Here is a 7,180-nt window from a genome sequence, read left to right as displayed (position 1 = left end):
GAAGATTTTAAATCACAGTTTCAATTTCATTACTTGTGATTGCTCTGTTCATATTTTCTATTTCTTCCAGGTTCAGTCGTGGAAGGTTATACCTTTCTAAGAAGTTGTCCATTTCTTCCAGGTTGTCCATTTTATTGGCATAGAGTTGCTTGTAGTAGTCTCTTAGGATGCTTTGTATTTCTGCGGTGTCTGTTGTAACTTCTCCTTTTTCACTTCTAACTTTATTGATTTGAGTCCTCTCCCTCTTTTTCTTGATGAGTCTGGCTAATGATTTATCAATTTTGTTTATCTTCTCAAAGAACCAGCTTTTAGTTTTATTGATCTTTGCTATTGTTTTCTTTGTTTCTATTTCATTTATTGCTGTTCTGATCTTTATCATTTCTTTCCTTCTGCTAACTTTGGGATTTGTTTGTTTTTCTTTCTCTAGTTCCTTTAGGTGTAAGGTTAGATTGTTTACTTGAGATTTTTCTTGTTTCTTGAGATAGGCTTATATAGCTATAAACTTCCGTCTTAGAACTGCTTTTTCTGAATCCCATAGGTTTTGGATTATCGTGTTTACATTGTCATTTGTCTCTAGGTATTTTTTGATTTCCTCTTTGATTTCTTCAGTGATCTCTTGGTTATATAGTAACGTATTGTTTAGCCTTCATGTGTTTGTGTTTTTTACGTTTTTTTTTCCCTGTAATTGATTTCTAATCTCATAGCGTTGTGGTCAGAAAAGATGCTTGATACGATTTCAATTTTCTTAAATTTCCTGAGGCTTGATTTGTGACCCAAGATGTGATCTATCCTGGAGAATATTCTGTGTGCACTTGAGAAGAAAGTGTAATCTGCTTTTTTTGGATGGAATGTCCTATAAATATCAATTAAATCTTTCTGGTCTATTGTGTCATTTAAAGCTTCTGTTCCTTATTTATTTTCATTTTGGATGATCTGTCCATTGGTGTAAGTGTGGTGTTAAAGTCCCCCACTATTACTGTGTTACTGTCGATTTCCTCTTTTATAGCTGTTAGCAGTTGCCGTATGTATTGATGTGCTCCTATGTTGGGAGCATATATATTTATAATTGTTATATCTTCTTCTTGGATTGATCCCTTGATCATTATGTAGTGTTCTTCCTTGTCTCTTGTAACATTCTTTATTTTAAAGCCTATTTTATCTGATATAAATATAAGTATTCCAGCTTTCTTTTGATTTCCATTTACATGGAATATCTTTTTCCACTCCTTCACTTTCAGTCTGTATGTGTCTGTAGGTCTGAAGGGGTCTCTTGTAGACAGCATGTATATGGATCTTGTTTTTGTATCCATTCAGCAAGCCTGTATCTTTTGGTTTGAGCATTTAATCCATTCATGTTTAAGGTGATTATCGATATGTATGTTCCTATGACCATTTTCTTAATTGTTTTCAGTTTGTTTTTGTAGATCCTTTTATTCTCTTGTGTTTCCCACTTAGAGAAGTTCTTTTAGCATTTGTTGTAGAGCTGGTTTGGTGGGGCCGAAATCTCTTAGCCTTTGCTTGTCCGTAAAGCTTTTGATTTCTTCATTGAATCTGAATGAGATCCTTGCCTGGTAGAGTAATCTTGGTTGTAGTTTCTTCACTTTCATCTCTTTAAGTATATCATGCCACTCCCTTCTGGCTTGTAGAGTTTCTGCTGAGAAATCAGCTGTTAACCTTATGGGAGTACCCTTGTATGTTATTTGTCGTTTTTCCCTTGCTGCTTTCAATAATTTTTCTTAGTCTTTAATTTTTGTAAATTTGATTAGTATGTGTCTTGACGTGTTTCTCCTTGTGTTTATCCTATATGGGACTCCCTGCCCTTCCTGGACTTGGGTGATTATTTCTTTTCCCATGTGAGGGAAGTTTTTAACTATAATCTCTTCAAATATTTTCTCTGGTCCTTTCTCTCTCTCTTCTCCTTCTGGGACCTCTATAAGGTGAATGTTGTTGTGTTTAATGTTGTCCCAGGGGTCTCTAAGGCTGGCTTCATTTCTTTTTATTCTTTTTTCTTTATTCTGTTCTGCAGCAGTGAATTCCACCATTCTGTCTTCCAGGTCACTTATCCGTTCTTCTGCCTCTGTTTTTCTGCTATTGATTCCTTCTAGTGTAATTTTCATGTCAGTTATTGTATTGTTCATCTCTGTTTGTTTGTTCTTTAATTCTTGTAGGTCTTTGTTAAACATTTCTTGCATCTTCTCGATCTTTGCCTCTATTGATTTTCCAAGGTCCTGGATCATCTTCACTACCATTATTCTGAATTCTTTTTCTGGAAGGTTGCCTATCTCCACTTCCTTTAGTTGTTTTTCTGGGATTTTATCTTGTTCCTTCATCTGGTACATAGCCCTCTGCCTTTTCATCTTGTCTGTCTTTCTGTGTGAATGTGGTGTTTGTTCCACAGGTTGCAGGATTGTAGTTCTTCTTGCTTCTGTGTCTGCCCTCTGGTGGATGAGGCTATCTAAGAGGCTTGATGGGAGGGACCAGTGGGAGGTATAGCTGACTGTTGCTCTGGTGGGAAGAGTTTAGTAAAACTTTAATCCACTTGACCGTTGATGGGTGGGGCTGTGTTCCTTACCTATTGGTTGTTTGGCCTGAGGCAACCCAACACTGGAGCCTACTGGGGTATTTGGTGGGGCTAATGACAGACTCTGGGAGGGCTCACGCCAAGGAGTACTTCCCAGAACTTCTGCTGCCAATGTCCTTGTCCCCATGGTAAACCACAGCCCCCCTCCTCCTGCCTCTGTAGGAGACCCTCCAACACTAGCAGGTAGGTCTGGTTCAGTCTCCCCTGGGGTCACTGCTCCTTCCCCTGGGTCCCAATGCACACACCACTTTGTGTGTGCCCTCCAAGAGTAGAGTCTCTGTTTCGCCCAGTCCTATTGAAGTCCTGCAATCAATTCCCACTAGGCTTCAAAGTCTGATTCTCTAGGAATTCCTCCTCCCTTTGCCAGACCCCCAGATTGGGAAGCCTGACATGGGGCTCAGAACCTTCACTCCAGTGGGTGGACTTCTGGTATAAGTGTTCTTCAGTCTGTTAGTCACCCACCCAGCAGTCATGGGATTTGATTTTACTGTGATTGCGCCCCTCCTACCATCTCATTGTGGCTTCTCCTTTGTCTGTGGATGTGGGGTATCTTCTTTGGTGAGTTCCAGTGTTTTCCTGTCGATGATTGTCCAGCAGCTAGTTGTGATTCTGGTGTTCTCACAAGAGGAAGTGAGAGCACGTCCTTCTACTCCACTATCTTGATTCCTCCCCACCCCGACCTATTATTTCTTATACTGTGTGTGTGTGTGTGTGTGTGTGTGTATGTGTGTGTAGATATAGATATAGATATGCAGGTGCAGATAGATGATAGATAGATAGATGTTAGATAGATAGATAGATAGATAGATAGATAGATATAGTGAGTGAAAGAGTGTGGGGGAGAGGGTTTCTGGATGAAATCACGTATCTTCCATTTTTATTTCTAGTTGGTTATATATGGAATGTTTTTTTAAAAACCTTCTTCTCATTTTATGTATTTCATAAATATTTATCCCAAGCATACATAATTTTTATAAAATAATAAAGCCATAAATATAAAAAAGTCATATTTATGAGCACAATTTTTATGAAAATATTCAAGAGATAGCTGGAGATATTAATTGTTCAGATTTGGTAGACAATGAGATCAAATATGTCTTTTAAAAGCCAAATGCTTTATAGTTAGGTAAAGAATTCCTCAAGCATTTTCGTTATTACTAATGGTATTTAACTGATTTGATGACATTCTAAAAATATTACATAATTATTTGGAAATATGCAAAAGTGTTTACATAATAATTTTTACCATTGATATTTTGGGCTGTATGGAATAGTAACATGACAGTAATAAATAACACTCTAATCTGTTTTATTTCTTCCAAAATGAAGTGAAATGATTGTCTGTCCTATCAATTTTTTCCTTTTGAACCTCTAGCAAAAGAAGAGAACTTATCATCTATTGAAAGATCATTGAAGAAGAAAATTGAAAGAGATAGAAATATAATTTTAGTTTTTTCTCATTTGTTTGACTTTTATTATAAAATACATGACTAACACTTGAGACGTGGCACGTCTTTTTCAACAACGGTACAAATTCTATTGATTAAAAAATATACTAACTAAAAACAAAAAGAAGAAGAAGAATGTTGTTGTAATGAGACAGAGAGAGTAAAAGAGAGATTGCACTTTTTCTACTCTTTATCCTGTGGATAAGGGAACATTTTGTTCCTGATACACATTTTTAAATCCCCTTGGCAATCATTCTCTCATGGGTAATCTACCAACATTCCAACATTTTATGGTCTTCAATACTCTCCAAAAGAAACAGATTCCTTTAAACCATTATGTTCTTCAAAAGAGGTTGCCTTTCCACAGTCCCCTGCTTGGCTTTGGATGCAGTTAAAACAAGATAAATGGGGAGAGAATTTAGGACGGCTGATCAGATGCACCTGTTAAAGCCAAACCAGAAGGTCCCCTGCCGGCTCTCTAGTCCACGTGGTTCATCATCAGATTATTTTACTCTCCTGCCTAAAATCTTCCTATTGCTTCTCCTGACTTCTAGAATAGAGTCAAATTTTACCAGAGCCCACAGAGCCCTACACCATATTGCCCCTGACTACTTTTCCTACATCGTCTTTACAGCCTGTTTCACTAGAACCCAGCTACTTAATTTTCTTCCACTTCCACAGGTGATCAATCTTGTTCCTGCCCCTAGCTTTTCACACTTGGGGTCCCTCTGCTTGGAGCAGGTTCCCTCAAATTTCCACATGCCTAACTGCTTTGCATATATCAGGTTTTGGAATAGATACGCCTCCTCAAGGATGCCTCTTCTATCTCTATACCTAAAATACTGCATTCTCCATTATTCCCATATTCCACTACCCACCTTTATTTTCTTTATAACTCTGAAAAGCATTTGAAATGTTATCATTTTAAACATTTGTCTACATGTTTCCATGCTGCCTTCCTCCAGTAGAAAAGAAGCTCCATGAGAATAGGGACTTTGCTTGTGTTGTACTTATCACCTGGTGTGTGCCCAGCAAATAAATAAAAGAATGAAAAGAAACAGAAAAAGCAAACAACCTCTCTGTCAATCTTAACCTGAACATACTCTCTGAAAGTCTGAGGAGTTCTTATCACCCTGAGGTGTTATGTGTGTGAATTTATATAAAATAGGCTTTTAGTTAATTTTATGAAACATATCTGTGTTAAGTTAAGGTTTTTCTATCTACTGTTACTTATATCTAATGCCCTTTGATTACCATAAAAAGTTCTTTATTTACTATATACATGTCACTTGTTTACTGATCATATTTCACTATATACTCGATGTACCATTTTTACAATTACTTAATATGTCAATGATATTAAAGAAAATATAAATATTGTCCCAAGGTACACTGGCTATTAAGAAAGAATATAATTAAAAGCAAAGGTTGAAATGGAGTGTGTAAGAGGAAAGGGACACACATAGTAATATTTCTATTTTGTCTCACTATGCTTATACTTTCAGATAAATAAACACATATGTATATACATACATATATGCTGACCTATGAACATTATATAAAAGCATTAAATGGAGTCAAGTGATTTAAGAAAAACATTAATATTTTTGATATCTAGTCAGGGTTTTAAAATGTTTTATCTTTATATATCTAGATAATTTTAAATGACGCCAAAAGCAGTTTTGTAGGAGAAAAAATAAATCAGCTCCTTTTCTGACTTGGAGATGTTCTGTATATTAATTACAGAAATCATCATTAAATATCTTTTAATGTTGAGTTAGTACAATGTGATTGGTGACACTCTATGTTGTCAGTAATTCAGATATGAAATAGAAGAGATAAACATTTAATTTGACCCATTTGCAGACATCAACAGAGCACAAGATTGCTCCTTATTTTTTCCCTCCAACCTCTAATACCTTGAGGAACTCAGAAGATTAGACCAAAGAAAGACACTAGGGAGCCAACCTGAGGTCAAAGAGAGTCTCTGTAGGAGTGAGCTAAGAATAGCACATGGTGGCCTTTCAAAGTTGGTCTTTTTGGTTTTCTTATCCTTTTTAATAAGAATGAAAGAGTTTAATTTATCATTTATAGTTCTCTCTCTCTCTCTGTGGCTATGCTTCTAATGGCACCCTCACCAGCACCCAATCCAGCCAGCCTTTGCAAAAATGGGACATATGGTCCAGATGGAGGCATAGCTCCTTCCTTTCACTCAGAATTTGCTCTCCTCTGGGACTCCTGATTCCTATCTGGACTTTGCCTCTGCTTCTCCAGGTTGCCACCTGAGAGGGACTGCTCACCTGACTCTTGAGCTCTGCATTGCCCCCAGACACATCTTTGCATCAGGACTGTCTCCATGCCCTGTAGTCTAAGGCCAGGTTCAGCTGACAAGTCCAGCAAGAGTTCACTCCTCTTTAGAGAGGAAATATCAGTCCTAGTCAAACCTTTCACTAAGGTAATGAAATCAGAAAATTTTAAACTAAGCAATTATTGCTACTATTTAGGAAAAACAATAGCAGTTAGCCCAATTCATCCTTCAGATCATTGTAGGCTAACTTAGGTAAGTGTCAGTAAAAATGAAGAAGGTGAAATCTGAGCTGAGCTTAAGGAGGGGTAGGCTGAAGTCAAGCATAAAGGAAGAATAATGCATGTCAGATGGAGGCGAATAAATCAGCCAAGGTACAGCATGAGCAAAACACATTCATCGGACAATCTCGGGAGAGCTGCTGCTTTCAAGGTTACACAGGTAGCCTTAGCCAACTTATGAGGCATTTGATGCCAGTTTTTTGATCCTCTTGTGAGTTGGTTTCTGCTTTTTCAAATGATTGTCTGAAGACCACCTGCCTCATAATTACCAACTTGCTTCACTGAAAATAGTTGGGACCCATGTAAGCCTGCTATATAAGAATCCTTCCGCTAAAGCTAGGGAATTTGGCTTTGTATCAAGTTCACCAGGTCATTCTTGTTTGAGAACAAGTACCATAGAGTTATCATTTTTAAACTTTTTTGTTAACAGTCAACTATCATATGTTGACAAAAGCCCTGTTTGCATGGTGTGTGTGTGTGTGTGTGTGTGTGTGTGTGTGTGTGTGTGTGTGTGTGTGTCTATATGTGTGTAGCGGGCTCTTAGAATACCTGTGCTCTCAGTGCT

Source organism: Orcinus orca, chromosome 12, assembly GCF_937001465.1.
Source record: "Orcinus orca chromosome 12, mOrcOrc1.1, whole genome shotgun sequence".
NCBI classification, from domain to species: Eukaryota; Metazoa; Chordata; class Mammalia; order Artiodactyla; family Delphinidae; genus Orcinus; species Orcinus orca.
This window is presented reverse-complemented; position numbering follows the sequence as displayed.